The sequence below is a fragment of the Macaca fascicularis genome, chromosome 17 (genome assembly GCF_037993035.2).
Source record: "Macaca fascicularis isolate 582-1 chromosome 17, T2T-MFA8v1.1".
In the NCBI taxonomy this organism is placed as follows: Eukaryota; Metazoa; Chordata; class Mammalia; order Primates; family Cercopithecidae; genus Macaca; species Macaca fascicularis.
The window spans coordinates 79,513,796-79,540,462 of NC_088391.1; the positions used below are offsets into that span (position 1 = coordinate 79,513,796).

The following is a 26,667-nucleotide window of genomic DNA, read 5'->3' on the forward strand; positions in this document are numbered from 1 at the left end:
CTATTGATGGGTATTTGTGGCTATCATGAATAGTGTTGCTAAAAACATCCATGTACAAGTTTTTTTTGAGGACATGTATTTTCATTATTTCTGGATATACACCTATAAGTGAAAAAGTTGGGTCATATATTAACTCAATGTTTAATGTGCTCAACCACTTGAGAAACTGCCAGACTTTTTCAAAGTAACTGAATCACTTTACATTTCCAGCAGCAGTATATGAGAGTTTTAATTTATCCACATCCTGACCAACACTTACTATTATCTGATTTCTCATTAACCCATCCTAGCGTGTGTGAAGTGATATCTCACACTTTTTATTTTCATTTTCCCCTGACTGATGATACTGAGTATCTTTTTGTATGTTTATCAACTAGTTGTATATATTCTTTGGAGAAATGTCTATTTAGGTCCTCTGACCATTTCTCAATTGAGTTATTTGTCTTTTTACTATTAAGTTGTATATGTTCTTTATATATTCTAGATACATGTTTGTTATTATATATGTAACACACAAACATTTCTTCCCATTCTGTGAATTATCTTTTTATCTTTTGATTGTATCCTTTAAAAGTATGTTTATTTTTTATAAGTTTAACTTATCTATTATTTCCTGCATTGCTTGTGCTTTTCGCATCATACCTATGAATCCATTGCCCAATTCAAGATAATAACTATATAGCTTCATAGTTTCTTCTAAACATGATACTGTTTTTGTTCTTATATTTAAGGCACTGATCTGTTTTGAATATGCCCTGCAGTAAAAGTCCAGCTTCATTGTTTTGCATGTAGCTATCCTGGTGTCCTTGCATTATTTATGAAAAATTAAGCATTTCTTTTTAGTCTTATTGATCCTTCTCAGAAATCAGTTGACCACGGAGACGTAGATATATTTCAGAATTCTCAATTCTATTCCATTTATATATATGACTTCTCTTATGCCAGTACCGTATTAACTTGATAACTATTGATTTGTAGTAAGTTTCAAATCACGAAGTGTGTGTCCTCCACTTATATGCTTTTCTTCAATGTTGTTTTGGCTATTAAGGGACCCATGAAATTCAATGTAAGTTTTAAAATCCGTTTATCAATTTATAGAAAAAAAGTAGCTGAAACTCTATTAAAAATATATTGAACTGGTAGGTCAATTTAGGGAGTATTGTCACCATGACAGTGTGAAATCTCCAAATCCATGAACGTGGAATGATTTTTTATATTTTTGGATCATATTTAATTAGTTTCAACGAGGTTTTATAGCTTTCAAACCATATATTTTTTACTTTTTGGTTAAATTATTTATGAATATTTTATTATTTTTATGCTACATAAAATGGAATTGTTTTATTTCCTTTCTGTATTGTTCAATGCAAGTGTATAAAATATAACTAATTTTTGTGTATTGATCTTGCATCCTGTAACCTTGATCAACTCATTTATTAATTTAAAGTATTTTAAATGTATTTCTTAAGATTTTATAGGTGTAATGATGCCATTTTTTAATGTAGATATGTTTGTTTCTTCCCTACCATTCTGGATACTTCTATTTTTTTTTTTTTTCATGCCATTGCTCTGGTAGAATTCTAGTGCAATGCTAAATAAAATGGGCCAAATAGACATCTTGGTTTTGTTTCAAAGCTATATGTAAAGCATCCCATCTTTCAGTGTTAACTAACATATTAGCTTTGAGTTTTTTATAAATCTTTTTATTAGGTTTAGGAAAGCCTTTTTAAATTCTTGTTGAATTTGCTTTTATTATAAGATAATTTTGTATTTGCCAAATGCTTTTTCTTGGTATATTGATATTAACATGCCTCTTTTTAATTGTATTTATATGATGTATTATGTTGAAAGACTTTTGGGTGTTAAACCAACCTTGCATTCCTGTGAGAAGTCCAAATTAGTCATGTTATACAATTATTTTTTCAATGTTGCTGGATTCAGTTTGTTAGTAGTGTGTTGAGGGTTTTTATTTCCATATTTATAGAATATATTGATTTGTAGTTTCTTTTCTTCTGATGTATTTTTCTGACATTAATATCAAGGTTACAGTCATGCTATAGAAAGAGTTGGAAAGGGTTTCTTCCTATTTTTTGTAATGGTTTTTGAAAAATTAAATGTTTAATTTCTCAAATGTTTGGTAAAATGTTTCAGCAAAGCAATGTTGGTCTGGAAGTTTCTTTTTGGGTATTATAATTATTTTGACTAATTATTCTATTTATATATTGTGAGTCTAGAAAGATTGTTTATTTCTTCTTCAGTCAATTTTGATAATTTTTGTCTTGCTGAGAATTTTCCATTTTATCTGAGTTGTCTAATCTACTGGCACACAATTGCTCACAGTATTCCTTTATCTTTACTTATTTTCAAATTTCAGCAAAATTGGCAGTATTTTACCCTTTTTTAAACTTCTGATTTTAATAGATTGAGTCTTCTTTCTTTCAATTGGTCAATCCAATTAAGGATTTGTCAATTTTCTTAAACTTTTCAAAGGACATCTTTTTATTTCTTTTCATTGTTGTTTGTTCTTTACTTAATTCATTTCTGCTCTTGTATTTGTAATTTCTTTTTTCCAGTTCTTTCAAGTTTAATTTGTTTTTCTTTTGTCCCAATGTCCTAAGGGCAAGGTTAAATTATAAATTTGAGATTTGTCTTGTTTTCATAATATGGACATTTACAGCAATATTTTCCCCTCAACACATAGCAGCAGCTCAGGTCACACTTGACCTATCTTAGTGTGGAACCACAAGTTAGTAGAAGGTTAATTGGGATCCTGGTATCATTATTCCATGTGGTGTTATGCCAATGAGAGAACCCTGTCCTATTAGTGGGGCCAGAAAATAAGCAGAAAGCCTCCAATTCTCAGCCACATATACTCATGATTTAACTTCAGCAACAGGCATCTGGGGTAGCCCAAAGAATAATCACAATTATGAACAAGACATTTTACAGAAATATTACCTCAAAATGATGACAAGAAATCAGTATCACTGAACACACCTTTAGGAAAACTGTAAAGAGGAATTTGTCTTATTTCTAAATTCCCCATTTAATTTATAGATGTCCAAAACTTAGCAAAGGAGCTATGAATTGTGTACTCTGTCACAGTTTACAGAAATGTGTTTTTGGTTATAGTTTTAAAAAATTTTAAATTAAACATAGTTTTAAAAATAACATATATTTTAAAATTTATAAAATATTTTTAAATTATATAAGTATGTGTATATTTAGCATATGCAATTTGAATATACTCTGTTATAGCTCTGAGATTATAAATTTGCAATTGCAATTGTTTTACTTTCTATTCACTTAATGGTATTTTTAAAACCTAAATGAGAAATATATCATAATATCATTAAATTCTTTGCATTCATAGCATGTAGAAAATAGAGAAATAAACTTTTTCTGACAATAGCAATTTATAAAGTTATGTTGGTGGCATCTCCATTATCCAGAAATCCCACATTTTCCATGTTTTAACATTACATGTACATGATTTGAGGAAAAAGATAATGTACATTCTAAAGAAATATATGTGAAGGAAACTTTAGCATATTTGAAATTTTAATTTTAAGAGATAGATTAAAAATATCAAAGGCAGCCTGATTCTTCTTAATTTTGAGGACCAAAACATGGTTAATATCAAAGCCAAACAAAACTCAATTTTATTAATAACTTTTATTTGTTTTAACAATTTAACTGTCATGCTTATAGTGAGATGTATGTACACTGTATAGCTTGTAGATTAATCAAAAAGTTCAAATAACATTAGCAAAACATGAGCTATACAGATATCTCATGGGAAAGGAGTGGGAGAACCCTCCTAATATTATTTATATCTTTAATATGTCTATTCCTTCCTTCCCTCTTATTTATTTTTCTTCCCTCCCTAATTTCCTCTCTTCTTTCCTTTCTTCGTTTGTTCTTTCTTCCATTTTTTATTTTCTTCCTATCTGTCCTATCTATTGATATGTGACACATAATGCAAATATAATTTATTCACTTAATATTTTATTACCATTTTGCAGAGCCCTAAAATTGGAATGTAGAATTAACACCAAGAAACCTAACTTAATATCAGGAAACAAATCTACAGAAAGCAGAGACAAAATAGGAATTTAGTTCTCTCCTATAGCAGAAACAATCCAGTTCACTTTTAAGTAAAATTAAATCCAAATAGTTGGAAAACGAGGGTGTGTATATTGGCAGAGATGTCAAAGCACATAAAAGAGTTACTAAATCATTGGTATCATCTTGCCTTTTTATTTTGTTTAAGAATCATGTGATAAATATGTATAAAGACACATTTTCAAATCACACATTTTCACAGTTTCATTCATTGAAAGGATTCAACATCTACCATAGAGCTGTCTGAGTATTTCATATTATCAAATGAAAATAGCATTTAGATTTAGCAGTATTCCTCATAATAGTTTCCCTATGATCATTCCACTGCTCTCCAGCCTAAACAACAGAGTGAGACTTTGTCTCTTAAAAAAAGGAAAAAAGAAAGAAAGAAAAAAAAAACAGAACTCTACAAATACCTTGTAATTAATAAATATGCTTATTAAAGTAATATACCTGTGCATTTAAATCAGCATTTGGCAGTGCCCCTCTGCATGAAAAGACATTTTCAAAGATAAAATATGTAAAATTTCATTACACATGAACATTTGAATTCCATCAATTTTGAATCAATTGTGAATTCCATCAATTTAGGTTTTATGGGCAATGAAAGGGCATATCTGTCTTTGAGATTTCTTTGTATTCCTTGTGGAATTTTGATGTACATATGTTGATGGTGGGTTAAAGAACTTATGTCACGTGCTTGTATCAAGGAGACAGGGTCTGTAAACCTCTAGGTACTCTGCATTGTACTGTTTTACATTGTGATACACTCTAGGTATCCTGGAGTTGAGCAATGTGTTGACTATACTGGTCACAGGGGCAATGGTTCCTTTTCTACTGAGTGTTGAATTTCTGCCGGCATCTGTTATTGATTCTAGAATTTGGAGAACATATGGTCTCTTCTTTGGGGTTGCTTGTACATTATGGTCCTCCACTAATGACTTGGCCACACTTTGTTCTTTTTTGGCATGTTCTGAAATATGGCTAGGACACAAATTTATTCCTCGCCAGAACCGACTGCCACAATGCCCTCAAGTACCTGGTCACTTTCTTCTCCCTAAATAATCTCTTATATAATCACCCCAGTATGACACTTGCTGATATTTACTATCTTGTGCTGGTGTATTGAAGAACTTTGGATCCATTCAGTGCTACATTGGTGCCAAGACAATTGCAGAGTATTTATACAAGCTTTTTTCTTGCCTCCAAACACAGCTGCCTCAATACTATTTTCCTTCCTGTCCTCACACTATTTGATATGCCTCTCTTTGTGGTGTTTGTTTTTGGACTGGCAAAGAACAATTCAAATATCCTCATCTTTCCTACTGTAATCAGCTACCACCAAACTACTTACGCTGTGGTGAGAACCCTCATGACTCAAGTTAGTTAGTGAAAGGATGCATAAGAAATGCATTTAAGAAAAAAAAATGATGATGGGTTAATATTTTAAATTACTATTCCTATTAAATTATATATAACTGTAACATCTATATTGATTCCTCAACTTGGGGAAAAAGATATTTCAAAGGAAATGAAGCATAAAAACGCAATCAATCACAAAGCGTAGCAGAAATAAAACCCAGGAGCTGTCATTGTAAAATTCGTCTTCAATGTGGTTAGAAAGAATATTTCCTAATATTTGGAATAGAAGCAGAGAAGTTCCCTGAGCCAAGAAAAGATATATATATATACACACACACACACATATATATATATATGTATATATATTGCAGTGGCGCAATCTTGGCTCACTGCAACCTCCACCTCCAGGGTTCAAGCGATTTTCCTGCCTCAGCCTCCCAAGTAACTGGGATTACTGGTTTCTGCTACCACACCCGGCTAATTTTTACATTTTAAGTCGAGATGGGGTTTCACCATGTTGGCCAGGATTGTCTCAATCTCTTGAACTCGTGATCTGCCCGCTTTGGCCTCTCAAAGTGCTGGGATTACAGGCGTGAGCTACTGAGTCTGGCCAGATTTATAATTTTTAAGTGAATGACATTTTATTTTTATTCATGGATAAAAATCATATCACAATAATGTATTTCACATTTTGAAAATTAATATTGTAAAGTAAGTCATGGGAACAGTGAAGGATCTTTTACAACCACTAGTGCTAAAGGGGAACATGCCTTAGACCCTCCCATTTCCTCTGGTGCCTCACACTGACCAAATGGAAGCAAGCATGCGAGAGACTGGCATTAAATTAAGGCTCTCTAGAAAACAGAGCCAATACAATGTATATACAAAGAGAGAAAGAAATTTATTATGAGGGATTGCTCACATGATTATGGAAACTGACAAGTCCCAAGATCTGCAATTGCAAAGCTGAAGACCTATCAGAAGTAGTTCTAGTCCAGTCCAACGAGCACCAGGAGAGACAATGGTACAAATTCCAGTCTGAAAGCCGGAACACTGGACACCCAGCAAGTGCTGGTGTTTCCATTTCAGTCCAGACACTAGAAAAGGCCCACGTTCCAGCTCATCCATTCAGCAAAAGGAGTTCCTTGTTGTTCAGAGGAGAGTCAAACATGTTTTGTTCTATTCCCACTTTCAACTGATTTGGATGATTAACACCCACATAAAGGAAGACAGTCTGTTGTTTTATTCAGTCTACCATATATGTTAATCTCAACAAACAGCCTCACAGATACAACCATAATAGTGCCTGACTAAATATCTAGGAAACCTGTGGCCTAATCATGTTAATACATAAAATGATCACAACATCAAAATTATTATATGCTATTAAGCAAGAGTCTCCAACCATTTTGGCACCAGGGACTAGTTTTATGGAAGACAATTTTTTCACAGAGAAGACACATGGTTTCGGGATGTAACTATTCCACCTCAGATCATTAGGCATTAGTTAAGATTCTCACAAGGAGTGTACAAACTAGATCCCTTGCACGTGCAGTTCACAATAAGATTCACACTCCTACGAGAATCTAACGGTGCATTTGATCTGACAGGAGGCAGAACTCAGATGGTAATTCTCGCAGACCCACCACTCACCTCTTGCTATGTGGCCCAGTTCCTAAGAGGAAATTTGCAATTTAGCAAAATATAAGCTTTGAGTATTTTTATTACTTTTTAAATTTTATTACTATTAAATTGACAAATCATAATTGCACATATAAGCTTTGAGTGTTTTTATTTTAAATAAACTAAAAAACGTTTCACCAATAGATAGTTCCTAAAGTAGTCAACTAAATTAGCCAAAAGTAGTTTTGTAAGGACCACTAACAGCTAAACTAATAAAGCATATGTATAACACCAGATTGAGAAGGTAAGAAAGAGGGTAATAGGCCAAGAATACAGTTCACCTGTAATTCACAATCCCTGAATGAACTATTTTCCACCAGAAAAATGTCATATAATTTTAGCACACTGATAGACTAGTTCACCTGAGTGTTATCCCCTCCTTTTGTTTGTAGTTGGAATTGTCATGGTCAGTTCATGATTTCATAATCACAATTCAAATCTGCAGGGCACAAGATAATCAATTGAATTTGGCATTATTGGATATCCTATATTGTACCATATTTGTCCCTTATCTATGTACATGTTTGTGAGATGGTCAAGAAATAAAATTATGATTAGTTAGAAAAAGTTTTTTAAACTAACTATAAAATTTCTGTACATAGACATGAAAATACATACAGGATGTAAAAACAAATCTTATAACACAATGTATTTTCTCTATATTTCCTGGACTTTATACTTTTAAATCTACTTTTGCTTTATTTTAAACAAGATATTTAATCAAATTATTAATGTATAAAATTTCTAAATGTTTAAATAATTCTTTTTTTGTCATGATAGATATGTTCTATATCTTGACTGCATCAATGCCAATGTCTTTTTTTATTATAATTTTTAGGTGAAGTAACTCCGCAATAGAAAAATCAAACATCATATGTTCTTACTCATATATAGGAGCTAAGTTATGAGGACACAGGGTGTAAGAATGATACACTGAACTTTGGGAGCTCAGGGGAAAGGGTTGGGGTGACAAGGGATAAAAGACTACACATTGAGTACAGTGTACACTGCTCAGGTGATGGGTACACCAAAATCTCACAAATCACCACTAAAGAACTTATTCATGTAAACACCACCACCTGATCCTCAAAAACGTACTGAAATAAAACAAAAAATAAAGATGAATTAATTCTTAACATTAGTAATTGTCACTACTTATTTATATTCAAAATCAGGCAACAGAAATATGTTTGCATTTAATTAATGCTCAATCATGAACAGCCACAGGGAAAAAAGAGAAGGTAAAAAAAAATCCATTTAAGAAATTCTTATTGTAATTTCTATTATAGGTCTTCTCAATGGTACACATAAAATATGTCTGGGTCAAGCAATGATAGCTTAATGCCTCTAGAAGTGATACACTGATAGCTCCCTAGAGAATATTTTTATAATATATGTATTATTATATTTTATATTATAAAGTTAAGTATATGTAAACATATTTGTATGAAAAATAAATAGAATAGAACCTATGAGATGAGAATTATAAGAAATAAAAAATGAGCTATTTATAATATTAGCAAGGGATCCAATGCCTTAGCTCATCTAGAATATAAACTAAGATATTATTGCATTTGTTAAAGTACTCTCTACAGTTGATACACTCTTCTATTATATATTTCATTAAAAATGCTTTGAATAAAGGTTAAAATAAAAATATCACTAACGTGAAAATAATATTCATTCTGTTTTTATAACAGTAATATACCCAATTTTTGGAATTCTTCATTTCAAATTATTGTCATTGTTTAATATATTCTGCACATTACTTTCATCCAGTTCCCTTTATGTGTGTAAACATGCGTATCTGTGAGTTTTTGTATGTAGAGGAAGAGAAAGAGAGTACTGGGAATTGAATGTTTTCACCTTCAAAACTCATGCTGAAAATTAATCCTCAATGTGCCACTACTGAGAGGTGGGGCTTTTAAGAAGCAATTGATTCAAGAGGTCTCTGCTTTCATGAGTGGATTAAACTATTCATCAATTATTGGATTAATGGATTAATGAATTAATGGATTATAATGGGAGTGGCATTAGTGGCTTTATAAGAAGAGAAAAAGAGACCTGAGCAGGTACACTCAGCCCCCTCACCATGTGATGTCCTGTGCCACTTCAGAATTCTCGAGTCTCCACCAACAAGAAAGTACTCACCAGATGTAGCCCCTTGACATTGAACTCAGCCTTTATACTATAGGAAATAAATTTCTCTTCTTTTATAAATCATCCAGTTTCAGGTGTTCTCTTATAAGCAACAAAAAATGGACTAAGACAGAAAATTGGTGCTGAGGAGTAAGGTGCTGATGACAACAAATACCTAAAAATGTGGAAGCAACTTTAGAAATGGGTCATGGGCAGAGACTGGAAGAATTTAGAGGAGCAGACTAGAAAATGCCTAAGTTCTAGTGAGGGCTTAGAAGACAAGAAGACTAGGAAAAGTTTGGAAATCCTTAGCGATCGGTTAAGTGGTCATAAGCAGAGAACTGATAACAACATGGACAGTAAACACTATTCTCATGAGGTTTCAAATGGAACTGAGGAATAAGTTATTGTAAACTAGAGTAAATGCCATCCATGTTATAAACTAGCAAAGAATTTGTCTGAACTGTGCCACTGCTCAGGAGCTTTATGGAAAGTCAAACGTTTGAAGGATAAAGTAGGATTATCTGGCAGAAGAAATTTCTAAGCAAAATATAAAAGAAGATGCACAGTTACTTTTGGCCACTCACACTAAGATTCTAAGCAAATAAATAATTTAAAGACAGAATTTATAATTAAAAGGAAAGCATAACAGAAAGATTTAGGAAACTCTCGGACTGGCCACATAAAAAGTGAAAAAGTATGTTCTGGAGAGGAAACAAAAGTCGTAGCCCAAGGACTGGTTGCTAATGAGATTAACATGGATAGAAAGGAATGAAAATAAGATGCTGAAAGCATTTCAGCTATCTTTAAGGTTTCCCCTCCAATCACAGGCCCAGAAGCCTAGGAAGGCAGAATGATTCCAAGGGACAGACCTCAGCTGCTCTTCTTGGGCTTGCAGCTCAGGGCCATCTTAGGATTCTACTCCCCACACCTCAGCACAGTGCTCCCTGGCCACCCTGAGGCTGATGCAGCTGCAGGTGGGGCTCATGCCACAGCTCTGGAAGGTACAAGTCATAAGCCTTGGCAGTGTCCATAAGGTGCTGATTTTACTGCCTAGCAGAAAGCAAGAAAGCTGGAGGCTTGGCAGCCTCCACATATGTTTCAAAGGATGTCTTCAAAAGTCTGTGGTCGCAGTCACAGCTTGTAGCTGTGCAGAGCCACTGCAGCAGGCCCCCAGTAAAGCAGTGCCGAGTAGAAACATGGGGTTGAAGCTACTGCAGTGCATCCTCACAGGGCAATTCCTACTGGAGCCATGGGAACAGGACTACAGAACTGTCGAGTCACCAGCAGCATGCAACACCCACCTAGGAAAGTTTCAGGCCCCAGGCTCCAACCCATGTTGGTAGTTATATGAGCTGCACCCAGCAGAACCACAGGAGCAGGGCTTCCTGAGGCTTTGAGGGACCAACCCCTGTCCCAGTGTGTTCTAGAATGTTTTACATGGAATCAAAAGAGATTATTCTCCACCTTTAAGGCTAAATGTTTGCCCTGCTGGGTTTTGGACTTGCTTGGGGCTTTTAACTCTTATTTTTGATTATTTCTCCCTTTTGGAATGGGAATGTCTGTCCTATACCTGTAACACCATTTTATCTTGAAAGTAGATAACTTGCCTCAATTTCAGAGGTCTACAAGTAAGACTCTGGAATTTGGACTTTTGAGCTGATGCTGATGCTGAAAGGAGTTGTCTTCAGGGTTATGAGGGTGGAAAAAAACGTGTATGTATTTAAAGTTGTGAGAAAGACATACATTTTGGAGCTCCAAGGGCAGAACGCTATGGCATGAAAGTTTGTCCCCTCTGAAATTCATGTTGCATGAGTTCTGTCCCCAATGTGACAGTATCGAGAGGTGACGCCTTCAAGAGATAATTGGATCATAGCCCTGATGAAGAAATTTATCAATTAATGGATTAATGGATTAATGAGTTGTCATGGGAGAGATATTAGTGGTTTCACAAGAAGAGAAAGAGAGACCTGAGCTAGCACACTTCTCCCCTTCACCATGAGATGCCCTTCACTACCTCGAGACTCTACAGAGAGTCGCCACCAGTAAGGAGACGCTCACCAGATATGGACCCTCAACCTTGAAATGCTCATCTCCATACTGTAAGAAATACATTTTATTCTTTATAAATTCACCAATTATGAGGTTTTTGTTATAAGTAACAGAAAATTGACTAAGAAAAAGACACAAAGAGACACAAAAATAAACATAATTTTCCATAAGCATAATTTTTATTGTCAGATTTTCACATGGATGTGACTCAAATTTTTATTTGATTTCTGTCTCTATTACATAGAATTATGAATATGTTTTGATGTTACTGGCATTATTTTTAAAGCATATTTAACCTAATTCAACTAGTAGTTTTTTTATATTATAACCAGAGAGGGCAAATTTTGAAATTATTTTTGTCTACAATCCAAGGATAATGTGCATTAAATTAAGAAATAAGGTTGCCTTTGGCTATATACTGCTTAAGTATGGTATCTTGTTATTGTATATACCATATAATAAGTTTTGTAACATGCATTATATAATCATGTTAAATTTATTAACACAGGCTTTGAAATAGTCATGAAACTATACATTTCACAAGATCAGAGTCATATGGTGCGCATCTACCAGTAAAGGTATGCACATTTTAAATCTGGTAATTAATTTCTTCCTTCATGTACAATGTGTTAGGTGCTAAATTAGATCCCATACTACATAATATTTTAAATTATGAACAGACTAGTAAATTTAATAAGAGAGATATATGATATAAGGGGACATACATGGAGTGACAACAAATAAAAAGCATCAAGTGTGAGAGAATAATGCCAACTGATATATTTTTTCAGTGCTTATTATATATCATGAACTGATGATGTAAGCAATTTTACATGTTTTATCTTTGTTACTTCCCAACAATCTTACTAAATATAATTTCAGATTGCCACCTTTGGACGGATGAAAATACTGAGGCATAGAGAAGTTAAGTAAGTTCCCCAAAGAGAAATATACAGCTAAGAAGCGTTAGTTTAACCTGACCAAGTGGCAGAAAGCCAGATATGCAAAGAAAAACATGGGGTAATGGATCAAGAATGGTAAATTGACATACTATTATACAAGAATTTCAATGAAAATTTAAGATGTTTCGTGTCAAATAAATGAATGAGGGCCATTATAGGTGATTGTCCTTTGGATATTAATTTTAATATACTGCATGATGGAATAAGTACTCATACTGATCTTGAAAAACATGACTTTCTAGTTACCAATTGCTTGTTCTATGTTATTTTCTGTTTGTTAGGCCTGAACTCTTTTTCTCAAATATATCATTTCTCCTTAACTTCTAAAACCACTTAATAAAAGCCTGTCTTCTGCCTACTTTTAGAAGTGATTATCTACTACTTACTTTTTAAAAATAAAGAAATTACATGAGTTAAGTAAGACAGTAGAGGGTGACATAAGACAAATATATGAAAGATTAGATATAAAAATAAAAATTCAATATCTAATTGCAGTATGTGATATACACTCAAAAATTGTGTGTGTGCATACATATATATACACCCATATATCTATTTCCCAACGGCTTCCTTACATAACACTAGATTTCTACTTTTAAAAATATTACACTCTTTTTGTAATTTGATCTCTTTTGTGCTAATTTTAATTAAGTTTTACAAACAATTTTGATATTCATGAATGAAGTACTGTCTGTATTGTCTATTTGCATTGTCATTATGTATGTGAGCAATATCTTAGGAAGATTTCTACTGAAAAAAAAAAAGCCCCTAATTCAGCATTGCAAGATGTACAGCAAGGTAGATTTCAAGAATCTTTTCAGGCAGAAGTTCTTATTCTAGAGCCTATGGACAACTAGGAGGCCATGAGAAGATTTCAAAATGTCTTTGAGTCTTTTAAGAGTTTCTGCAAGAATGAATGTGTATATGCATCTTTCATTGGTGCTCCTGGAATTTATAAAACATACATTAAGAAGCAAATATCAACAATGACTACTAGAACCAGGTTACTCCTAAAAGGGATGGCTAATCTGAAACACACTGATTTATTCTTTATTCTCCAGAGACTGAAGGATCTTGCTATCTGCCAACCTCTGGAATGTTCCCTGGCTTATTGAAGCTTTTTTGCTTCCAAAAGAGTTAATACAGGTGTCAGTCACTGAAACCCAGATTTTGGACTAATATAAATTAAATATTTATTCTTTCATGCCTATCAATCCTTGACAACTCACTGACAAAGGTTAACACTATTGAGACTCAGCTCCCAATTCACCTCTTGGTGATTCATTTGCAGCTTTCTCTTCAGTGCACAGTGGAATATTTGTAATTGACTTCTCCTTCATTAAATCTTATGTATTTCTAGAATAATGAGTGAAGTTATACACAGGCCTAAAAGAGTAGATAGCATAAAACATACCATCTAATTATTTTCAATATTAATTAGACATAAATGGCAAATAAATTTGCCACCTAGATGATTATTTTATTTGGCACAAGAAATCCAGGGCTTTGATACAACTGAATATTACACACCATAATACTGAATCTAGGATCAAAATTTTGTAATGTAGGTTTTCTTCCCAGTTCAGGAAACTTCTTGCCTGGTTATATTCGCCAGCCCAAGTAGATGGGAGAATAGTGTTTGTAATTAGCTAATTAATTTGAACCTTGTGAGCAGTCCACTTGAAAAAAACTCACTCTAAGTACATGTACCTTTAAAAATATCTTTTACATCATTTAATTCGATCATTTGTTGATTAAAAATAAAACTTAATCGTTGCCAAACTCTCCTAAAACATAGTAAAATATAATCACAAAAATTAAGCCTTCCCATATCCATTCTTAACTAAGGAGTTTCTAGTATAAATTAGGATGTTAATGAAACACAGAATGTTATATGTATCCCTTTACTTTTGAAAAATAAAATATGTGAGAATGTGCAAAAGGTTTTATAAGGTGTGCTAAGCAATGACTGCATTTCCTATGAGCAGAGTTTTAGAATGTGTGTTTGTGTGTGTCACATTAAATTTCACCAAATTCAACATGTGCCTTTATTTTATTTAATATTAACAAGCAAAATCTCAAAAAGCACAATTAAATAAGAGTGTAAAAATACTTGTAATTTTCCATCTCAAAGTAAAGGTGAAAAAGCAGAAAGTTATATAGCAAGGAAACTTAGCTGTCTCTATCTTGGCAAAAGATAGAACAAGGGGAAAAAAAAGCTCACTTGAATATTTGAACCATAGGCTTATACTCATTTAGATTTAAGATTTCAATCCACATGACAAAAATGGTACCCCAAAAACCTTATGTAGAGAATATAAGTTAAGTATTCTCACATTGTTAGTGCCACTTGATGACTTGGAGAAACAAACTCTGATCATATCTTGAGGATAAAAAAGGCAAAGGCAATTTTTTAAGATGTAACTGAAGCTCAGATAAGATGTGGTAACTCTAGGTAGGGCCACATAAGGAAGCCACTTCAGGGCTTTAAACAGAGAAAGAGCAAGTTCTGAAACATATTTCACTACATATCCCTTTGGATTATGTCTGAAGAATGGATTGAAGATGTAATAATAGAAACAGAGACATTAAATCGGAGGCCATTTTACTAATGAATGGGAGGGATGATGATGACTCAGACCAGGGTGTTATTAGTATGTCATAAAAAATGATTCAAATATGTGTATTCTTGAAATCTGGTCAACAGGATTTGCTGATCTACAGAATGTAGGGTGTACAACAAAAAACATGTCAAGAATAACTCCAAGTATTTTATGAATAATGGGAGTAACACAATTAATAACAAAGATGGTGCAGCACTGAGGGGGGATAGGCAGAGGTTTAGTGTCATGTTTGAGATGTGCATGAGACAAAGGTGTCAGGTAGGCAATTGTAGGTAGGAGGATGGAATTTATAAGAGATCTCTGATTTACAGACATGATTTGTTTTTTTTTTTTTTTTTTTTTGGTCATTTATTTAAAGCAATAATACAAGAGGAAATCACCAAGGGAATGAGCCTAGACCAAGAAGGGTACTACAAACTGGGTCTGAAGCACTGTGAATAGTGGAAGAAGAAGAGCAAAACATAAAACCTGTTTCAGAGAATGAGTGACAAGTTTTGTTGGGTCAAATACAGCGACTGCTCATGTGTAACCGCTATGGATTCCATGTTTGTATCCCTCCAAAATTTATATGTTCAAGTTCTAACCCCCAGTATGACGGTATTAGGAGGTGGGGCTTTTGAAAGCTAAAGCCCTCATTATGGGATTAAAGTCCTTAAAAATAGGGAAGAGACAAGAGATCTTTCTTCACTATATGAGGATGCCGTGAGTAGATGGATGTTTATAAACTAAGAAGTTGACCTTCACCAAGGATCCACTCAGGTTGCCACACGGATCTCAGACTCCTAGCCTCCAGAACTATGAGTATTTTTGTTGTTTATGGCATTTAGTCTATTTTTGTTGTTTAAGGCATTTAGTCTATTCTATGCTGTTACAACAGATTGAACTAATGCTGTGACATAAACACAAACAGTTTAGGTATTGTGGGTGGAAAATTATAATGGGATAAATGTCTAAAAGGTTGTCTTTGTTAGATACCTTTGTATCTGTGGCCTAGCAAATAAGGAATATTGAGCATTTCTTCAATTGTTAATTCATGCTAATACAGGCCTTAAGATTAATTCTTTCTATGGGAAATGCATAGTTCTAGGTTGTTGATGGCTAGGGAAAGAGGACTTTGGATGTTTGTCAGAGAACCGCTTTTAGTAAATTATAATTTAGACAGCCTTTTAAAAATATAAATCATACAAACCATTCAGTGAATACAAATGGACCAGGAAGCATTGCCTTGGCTTGTTTGGTCTGCTATAACAATTCCATTAACTGGACTGGGTAGTTTATAAACAACAGAAATTTATTGATCACAGTTCTGGAGGCTGGGAAGTCTAAGATCACTTATAGATTGGGAGTCTGGTGAGGGGCCACTTTCTAGTTCATAGATGGCACCTTCTTAATGTGTCTTCTTATGGTAAAAAGAGCAAATGAGCTCCCTTTGGCCTATTTTATAAGGATATTAACACCATTCATGGTGATATTAGTCTCATGAACTAATCATATCCCAAAAGGCCTCACCTCCTAATAACATATGAATTTTGAAATTCATATGAATGAAACCCATTCATTTGTTGAAATATTGGATTTCGACATATAAATTTTGTAGAGACACAAACATTCAGACCACAGTAAGCATCATAAGATGTTAAATATTTCCCTCAAGTCATTTGGTTATAGAAAGATGTTACTGTTTCAAATAAGATGAAAACAGTACTATACCTAAATGAAAGATGCAGCAGTTGTATGAAATGGTTGGCAATAAAATTAGAAAAAAAATAAAAAGTGAGAAAGATTTTAAGAATAGTTAAACACATAAAGACAATTGACATGTTCATCCAACTCCAGAGAAACAGGTGCTCTGTCTTGTCAAATTGGGCTTTCAAGGCCAGGCACATCACTAAAGGCAAGACTGGTAGAAATTCAAATTTCCTAAGTTCATTTTTCTGACTCCACTCATTATAATCAAACCCTTGACCATTTGTCTCCTCAAGGAGCCAGGATGAAACAAAATAATTTGCAGCCAGAACAACATGGTCACATGGCATATATAGTTTTATTTCTCATTTATATTAATATTTTTGTTTTAGCTTCACGTATTATTCTTCTGAACTTTTTATTTTCAGTTTAGTTGCCTTATGTATCACAAATGCCTTGATATAGCACGTGACATAGGAAATCTTAATTTATGGAGGCATAGTAAACTTTTAAGAAGTCATGTTCTTTTGACCTGGTTTAAATAGTTAAGAGAGATTATCCAAAGTAACAATAAGCCCAAAGAAGAAAATAAACTAGATTTCCTGTGGAATAATGGTCAAAATAAGAGTTAATAGTAAAATGGGTTCCAATAAGCAAAATGAGGAAACGATCTAAGGTTTTTTAATCCGAGTTCTCAACTACAGGTGATCTTACCTTCAGGGTACATTTAGCAATATCCGGAGATATTTTTGATTGTCATAACTTACCAGTGGGTACTTGATTATAGTGTATAGAGGCAAGGGGATGTGGCCAAACATCCTCCAAAGCACAAAATACCTCTGCACAATGAAGGATCATCCAATGCAAAATGCCACTAATGCTGAGGTTGAAATACTGACATATAGGTAACCCTACCCCTGTTCCTTACCTTTTACCTGCTCATCACTTTAATAAAGCAAGAATTGCTTAAAAATCTCTTTAATATCATATGACATAAAATGATAAAGATAATATGATATGATATGAAGTGATCTACTGGGTTGAATAGAGTCCTCCAAAAAATCTTGTTCAGTGGGAGTTTGTGAATATGACTCTCTTTGAAAATAGGGTTTTTGCAGATGTAACAAAGTTAAGATGATATAATATTGAATTAGAGTGGGCCCTAAATTCAGCACCTAAAGTCCTTACAAAGAGAGGGTGACTAGAGAGAAAGAAACATAGAGATACAGAGGAAGGAGACAGAGAAGAATGAGATCCCTGTGACAATAAAGGCAGAGATTAGAATGATACCAGTTGAAGTCAAGGAACACCTAGGATTGCGAGCCATTCCCACAAGTTAGCAAGAATCAAGGAAGGATCCCTCCCTAGAGACTTCAGAGAGATTATGGCCCAGTCGAAATATATAGAAAACTTCTAAAATCCAGAACGTTGAGATAATTAATTTGTTTTGTTTTAAACAACCGGGTTTGTGGTACTTGGGTTTTGACATCCCCAGGAAATTAACACGTGTGCTCTGGATATGATATGCTATGATATGATGTAATATAACATAATTACATTGTATATGTAATGGCCAGATTTCTTGATGTTGAGTATAAGGGAAACAAAATTCCATGATTCTTGTCTCCAGAGTAGGCTAAAATGTAGATTGAATGGTAAGTATTTTGCTAAGTGAAGACATAAATATTCTTTATAAAACTTCCCCAAACATCAGTAGTGTTATTATTTGGCATTCAGAATACTAATCTTTTAAAAAAGAAAGCATCCCCAGTAAATAGAGGATTACAGAGAACAATTTGAATTTATTTTCTGCAAAAAAATCAACATATAGAACGGCTCAATCTTTGTAAAAATTCTACTCATATCTTAAGAGAAAGGTGATCCATATTTTATGCTTTTTGAAGGTGTACTTCCTGTCTGAGTAAATATAATATGTCCAAATTTGTTTACATTATACTAAGAATTTTAAAAGAGAATTTGGTATTTTGTTTAGTTGTAAAATATTTAAAAATTCAACAATAAGACTCAGTAAGGTATAGTTACATGCTGTGCTTCAAATGATTGACATTAAATTATATGTAAGTCCTGTAGCAGGAAAAGTTGGTTATATAATTTCATAATCACTGCTAATCCAATGCAAAGAAACTTAAAGTAGTGTTAAATTCAGACCAAACAAGAATAGGAATGTTTCTTATCTAATGCCTACATGTTATTAAAGAAACGCATTTGAAAAATGAAATATTTATTCAAATAGTTTTTCTGAGTCATAAAATTTTAAAGTCCTTAAAGTGGTTATTTGAATTCTACTGCACAAATTGGATGTTATTCACACTACATTGGAATTGCAGATATGATTTCCATTTTTAGAATAATTTAGTTTTTTTATTAGTTACTTAAATATTATTGAAGTAGCTATATTTATTTTTAATATTGATGAGTTAGATGATCCTATGTAAAAATTACACTACAATGAAAATCTGAAATAATTGCTCATTTAAATAGAATAGGCATGAATATATTGACTACATTACTTTCGTTTTCCTTTTTAATGACTACATTTAGTTCTAAATGACTGATTAAAAAAAAAAGTTCTTCATTTTGTAAATACACTACCCCACAGAAGATTTCTTAATTTTACCCTGAATAAAACAACAATGGCGCATATACATTGATGTATTTAAAATAATGTTTTTAATCTTCAGATGGCTCATAGTTAAATATATTATACATTCTCGAAAATATTGTTTATTGATTTACATATAAGGAACTTCATAGTAATTTAAAAATGCAATCTCAAGGGGTATATGTGTTTATTATTCTACATTCTAGTGTTCATTTTTCCATAAATAAAACTGGAAAACGTCTGACCTGTCTGGTGTCAATAGCAGCAAATGGTACATAAACTTTCACTCTTCAACCACATAGACTGCTGTAAACCGTCTAATATTTTTGAACATAAAAAAGGACTGGAAGCTCAAAGATAGAGATGATAGTCCTCTTGTATATCTAAATGTTAAATATCATGCTATGGAATAATTTAGGAAACATTGCAAAAGTTATCTCATGCTATGAGGCAGCAAAACTGAGGTGCAGTGCTTTTAACATTTTATTCAACCTAACTAAACTAACCAAACTATTTCTATATCAGTTTATTAAAATCATGTCACTCTACTTGGAGGAAATTGATGCTTTCTAAATTAAAATAAAAGTAAATGAAGAGTGTTCTTAGATTTATGTTTGCACTTAAGCATTTGGTTTCCTTTGAACACCCCAGTAACTGTATTGTTAAGTCACTGCTCATATCTACACCTTGATTACTCTTCAAGATAGCCTCAGTCCTTTTAACAGTGCCTGGCACATTACCAGTCAATAAACATATGTTGAGTGAATAAGCTCAGGACGAAAGTTGTGATAATTTTATAATACCTTAAATATATAATGAACAAAGATAAATCTGGAATAATAACTATTGCAATACCTATGGCAGCATAAGTCTAGAACATGTTTAAAATATAGAAAGAAAATAAGAACATATTCATGGGTGAGTTAAATTATAACTCAATTAAGCTCTGCTAGTTATGTTTAAAGACAAAAGTGTTAACAACTTGTTGCATCTAAAGTTAAAATATTATTATTTAGTCATATTAACAAGAAGTAAAACTAACAAAAAGCCCTCTGAGCTACAGAGGCAAATATTCTAAAATTTGAAGTAGTTTCAATAATAAAACAAAGTTTTGAGGAAATAATAATATAACTGGTAATACTCATAATTGAAAAAACAGAAATAAAATTACGAAATAATTCTGAAAATTACAAAACAAAATCACAAAATAGATAGAATAAAAATTATAGAGAAATAAATAAAATGTTTGCTTAATAGATGCTCATAAATCAAAAGATATAATCAAAATTAGAGTCTTCACAGTAAGTTGGAAGATGGTCTTCATTATCCAATTGTGAAATAGATACTACAGATGATTTTCAGGTGTAAAACAACATTATATTATTTAGGAAAATGAATACAAAAATGTATTTTTAAAAATATACCTAACTCTTAAAAATATACCTCAGTATGAGATTCAGTGGAAGAAAAAACTGTTTTAACTGTTAATAATCATTTAGTTATATGAGCATTGAAACTTGTTGGTATAACATACCAACAAGCTCTTGTTAGCTTCTAAATAAAATCTCACTTTATCTAAAAATAAACTACTATTTAATATAAATATATTTACATATTTATGATTATATTTATATTATATATCATTGATATTTAAATTTATTCACCGGTAATAATATTTAGACAATATCATAGCATTGTTTACATTTGGGTTATTACTTGATACAATTGCTTACTGATGTTCTATTAAGAAAGCAGAAGATACGTTCTTAATAAACAAATGCAGAAGAATACATTTGAGAAATGACATGTGTTTTACAGACATGTTGGATCATAGAATTTTATTGAGTATTCCTGAATTGACAATTTACACATTTTAGAACAAGATGTTATATACATCCTATGGTAATTATGCTACAACTATGTGTACATTTCAGAGAGATTAATATTAGCCATTTGTCATATATCTATTTAGTCAGATATGCTAATTTTCACAAAATGAATATGAACCTCATGCAGAAACATACCTTACAAGAAGCATTGTTGATCAATTGGCCAAGTCAAACTACATTCCCAATGAAATTCCATAGAACTATACTAATTTTTGAAGTCCATTTATCAGTTACTATAAAACACGTACTATATACAGCATATTCTATTGTATGAACGCCAATGCAAAATACAGAATTCAGTTGTTCAACTGAATATTTGAGTGGTGATAGACATATTCATGATAAAATATAATGCATACTTTATTTTAATCAGTTTTTACTTATATAGAATACTATCAGCCTCAGCTTTCAGTAAGATGAGGGAGATGCTCATATTCTTCTGCTATTTTATACACAAGTATGTTAAATATAATAATAGTTACAATTTTATATGTTGTTAGAGAGCCTAAAGACAATATGCAAATCCACTAAAGAAAGGAGCGAAGCTCTTTAAGTCCAAAGAATAAAATAAATTCTGAAGCTTTTAGATACTAAGGGGCATAAATAGATGATGATGGTCTACAAATTTAGTACCACGGTCTATGTCAAGTGGGAACTGAGTTCAAGATGATGTTATGCATATTGATTTGCAAAGCAATCTTACCTCTTGGGAAAATAATGAATTAGGAAAAAGAAATTCCACCATAAAGGCTGAACAGTCAGAGAAATGTTCTGCTTCATCCCTAGCTTTGGGTGTAGCATTTCTAAAAAATGCCTCCCTTGAGAATATATTACTTCTGTCAAGAGTCTCACATGATTTGATTATTGAATCTCAAGTTATCTCAGACCACATGCTTTTTGAAACAACATGAGAATAGGTCTAAATATTGTGAGGCAACTGACAGAAGCAAACACAATTCCTTCCAGAAGAAATGCTCAGTCAACATGTCTCAAAAGATTTCTATAGATACAATTCCCAAAAATACGAAGTCGTAAGAATACGTAGCTATAATTTTTAAATGCACAAATTTTTTTCAAATTGTTGCATATCTCCAAAACATTTTCCAATAAATTTATTGAAACAAATGTATGTATAAGTGGACCCATACAGTCCAAAACTATATTATTTAGGGGGTCAACTGTACATTGTAAGACCATTACTGAATTAATAATTATTATTTTATCCTTTTGACTTTTAAATTATATAGGAAATAAAAAAAGAAGTTGCAATAAAAAATACAATAATACTGGCTTTTACTTTTACCTGTGTACAAGTGGAGCTCTTTATGTTTTTTATATTGCTTAGAGTTATTATATAGTGTCCTTTTATTCCAACCTAAAATATTTTAGCATTTCTTGTAGTGTAGGTCTACCAGTGTTAACTCTTTCAGATTTTATTTATTTATTTATTTTTTAATGGGGAATGCTTTGGAAACTGAAGTGTTAATTTGATGAAGTCTGCCTGCCCTGCTTGCTTTAGATTCCTTGCTTGTTGTTATTATTACTTTTTTCTTTTTTCCATGATGCCGAAGACTAAAGTAGCTGAAGTTTTCACTGTTTAAAACTGAAACTTAAATTTCACTGGTTACTTTATAGATAACAGTCATAGGTCACCATGTTGTCAGTTGTCTTTCAGGAACTTGGTCCAACAGCCGGCCAGTTCAAACTGGTTGAGACCATGGACCTTTCCACTGGGTTTGCACAGGTGGCCTTTTGACATTGGAGGGCCAAAAACTTCACCTTCAGATCATGCTAATGTTGCCATTTCCTGGACATATTTCCTTTGAAATGTCATGAACTGTGAATATGCTTGTGTAGAACAAACCTGTTACTTTATTTTTCTCCGCTGCCAATCACCTTTCCCCACACCACTTCCCTACCACATAGGCATCCCTAAGTCTTATCTTCGGCGGTGGATTTGAGAGCTGTTTTCCTGCCTCCTCACTCAGTGGTTTTGTGAATAAATCTCTCTTTTGCAAAACCCATGTCACAGTAGTTGACTTACTGTATATGGGCAGAGCAGACTTGGACCTGGATGGTAATGCTTTAATGTTTCATTTATTTTTGAAGGCTATTTTTGGAGGATGTAGAATTCTTGGTTGACAGTTATCTCTATTAGCACTTAAAAAAAAAAAAGTCATCCTACTCCCTATGGCCTCCATGGTTTCAGATGAAAAATCTGCTTCTCGGATTACTTATGAATCTTGTTGTGTGTCCTTTGAATAGAATGAATTTTTTCTCTTGCTTCTTTCAATAACTTTTATCTTTGGTTTTTGACAATTTGACTATAATGTGTCTCAGTGTGGATTGCTTTGAATTTACACTTTGAATAATTTTCTCAAAGTGTAGATATTTTTCTTATGTCAGATTTGGGAAGTTTTTTTATTGTCATTTCTTCAAGTGTTTTTTTTTTTTTTTTTTTTCCTGCTCCTTTCTTTCTTCCTGCCCTCTGGAATTCCACTATGCATATGTTGTTGTGCTTGGTGATATCTGTTATATCTCTTATCTCTGTTCTTTTTCCTTCATTCACTTTTTTTACTTTTTCTCATGGCGCATAACTTCAATTTACCTATTTTCAAATTCACTGCTATGTTTTATGTCCTGCTCGAATTTGCTGTTGAACCAGTCCAGTGAGTTTTTCATTTTAGTTATTATTCTTTTTAATTCCAAAATTTTTATGTTGTCCCTTTTTATGTGTTTATCATAATTTCGTTTATATTTTCTTTTCTTCTAATACTATCTTCTGGTTTTATTTAACTCTCAAACATATTTAAGATAATAGATTTAATGTCTTTGTCTAGAAAGTTCAATGACTGCTTTTTGAAGGTACATTCTCTATTAATTTCTTCTCTAACTGGGTCATCTGTTCTTGTTTATTCTCATGCTTTACATTTTTTATTAAAAACTGGAGATTTTGAATATTATAATGTGATAATTTGGATATTATATTATTGCCCATCTTTGCTGTGGGCTGTACCTTTTTGTTTGTTTAGTGACCTTTATAAACTCTTTTTGTAGTTTTTTCCTTCATGTTTGGTCCCAGAAATTTATGCTCCTTTAGCTTGTGTTCAGCTAACGTTTTGACAGAGATTTTCTTGAATCTCTGCCAGGAACCAAAGAAAGGAAAAAAAAGAGAGAGAAAAAAGAAAAAGGAAAGAAGTAAACAAAGTCTTCCAGTCTTTGCTGATTAATTCTGTGCTGGGCATTTCTTTAACACTTATCCAGACTATTAATTATATCTTCATATCTTATCTTTATTTTCTGCTTGCACTGAATCTATGTAATAGCCGGAAATGAAACTTAAGTATTTTTATGCATATTCTAATCATAGCTCCTACCCCGGGCAAGCATGTGACTTTCTAGATTCCCCAGTATGCATACAAACTTTTGAATGCTAGTTTCCCAAAGAAACTCTCTGTTTCTAGGATTTCCTCCTATACTTTAGGTGCACTATTTTTTGAACCTCAACTATAATATTTTGCCCCAGGCAACAGCAATTGATTAGCTTGCCTTAAAATGTTTTCAAGTAATGCCTGCCACTTTTATAATTGGAGTGAATACTGGGTTAGGATAATTAAAGATGACTGTCTTGCATTAGTCCTTCAAGAAGTCACCAGGCACGTTAGAACAGACAAATGCAATTCTTTCAGTATAAGTTCTGCTGTACAGAACCAGGGACTGGCATTCCACACTGGAAACATGCTGTCATCTTTTTCCAGGTAATTGCTGAGCAAAAGAAGAAGGTGGAGAAAAAGCAGGTAAAATGCCTAAGTTTTTCTTCCATATTAAGCTTTTTCTTGATTCAGCATTCATTTGGTTGCTGTAAATTTTTGACTGTTCTTCACAATTATAACAAACTTTATTCGGACACTTTTAGGCTCACTTTTGGATTATTCTTTGAAGGGAAAAGACCTTAGAGCTATCTCTTCTACCATTTTCACCAACATCATTCTTTCATGTCTCTAGTTTTGGTGTTATATTTTAAATGTAATATAACTGTATATTTTGTAGATATATTTAAGTTTAATTTGGGAATGTTTTTATACTGGTAAATTTAGCACACAAAAACAGAGTAATTAAGTCACATATTAATACTCATTTCTAGAAATATGCTTGCATTATCTATTTACCATTCATGAATTATTTATTTTTATGAGTTAAATTACATGAATAAATTAGATTTTATTATAGTATTATCAATTCTTATGTAATAAGTTATCACAAAATTATCATTTACTGCAAGTCACATTATTGTTTCTTAGTTGCTGTGGGCCAGATGCCTTGGCATAGCTTTGCTGGGTCTTCTGACACTCTCTCTCAAAACTGTAATCCAAGTGATGGCCAAATTGTATTTTCACCTGGAGGTTTGATGAAGAAAGAATCTTCTTCCAAAACCATCTAGTTCACTAGTGCAATTCATTTTCTTGCAGTAGTAAAACTGGGGACCTTGGCTTCTTTCTGACTGTTGGATTAAACTGCTATCACCTCCTGGAAGTTGTCTGCAGTTCCTTGCCATGTGGGCTTTGCTCAGAATACCTAGTCTTTTTTTTTTTTTTTCATTCAGTGTATTAATCTGTTGGGACTTCCATAACAAAATATTATAGACTGCATGGCTTAAACAACAGAAAAATATATATATATATATATATGAGCTTTGGAGGGTAGAAATCACAGATCAATATCCGGCAGGGTGAGGACTCACTTCCTGATATGAAGATGGTTGCTTTCTCTCAGTGTACTCACTTGGTCTTTCTTTGTTGAATGTGCACAAGGAAGTGTTGCGTTGGGGAGACAGAAAGCGCTCTTTGATGTCTCTTCTTATGAAAACATTAGTCCTATCAGATTAGGGTCATGCCCTTTTACCTCATTCAATCTTAATTACTTCCTAGAGCCCTCACCTCTAAATATAGCCACACTAGGGCTTAATAAAGCTTCAACATATACATTTTGGAGGTATATATTCAGTTCATAACATTACACCCCTGGCTCTCCAAAAATTATGTTTCTCTTACATGTAAAATACATTTATGTCATCCAAATAGTCCCAAAAGTCTCAACACATTTTAGTATTAACTTTCCAACTTTAAAGTCTAAGGTCTCATCTAAATTTTATCAATATCAGACATGCATGAGACTTGAACTATAATTTATCTTCAGATGACATTCCTCTTAAAATGTAAACCTATGAAACCAGAGAAATTATGTGCTTCTAAAATACAGTTTGATACAGGCAGAGAATAGTAATTCCTGTCCTAAAAAGGAAAAATCAGAAGGAAAGAGCAGGTAATATTTCCCAACCAAGTCCAAAACCTAGCAAGGCAAATTCCATTAGATCTTAAGGCTAAAGATGTCTCGTCTTTCATTTGACGTGCTGTCCTCAAGGACCACAGGGGTAGCAAAGTCTTCCGCACAGCTCTGCAAGGCAGCTTGTCTCCAAATACAGCCATACTGGTGGTTAGGAATTCCACATACAAATTCTGGGG

The 26,667-nt window shown here is 32.9% G+C and overlaps 1 long non-coding RNA gene across 1 annotated transcript; it reads left to right on the forward strand.

Moving 5' to 3' along the window:
- The first annotated feature begins 10,792 nt into the window (after window positions 1-10,792).
- LOC135968042 (uncharacterized) lies at window positions 10,793-15,518 on the forward strand. Its single transcript, XR_010582468.1, has 3 exons — window positions 10,793-11,411; window positions 11,870-11,939; window positions 15,306-15,518. It is a non-coding gene; the product is annotated as an uncharacterized lncRNA (long non-coding RNA).
- The last annotated feature ends 11,149 nt before the right edge of the window (window positions 15,519-26,667 follow it).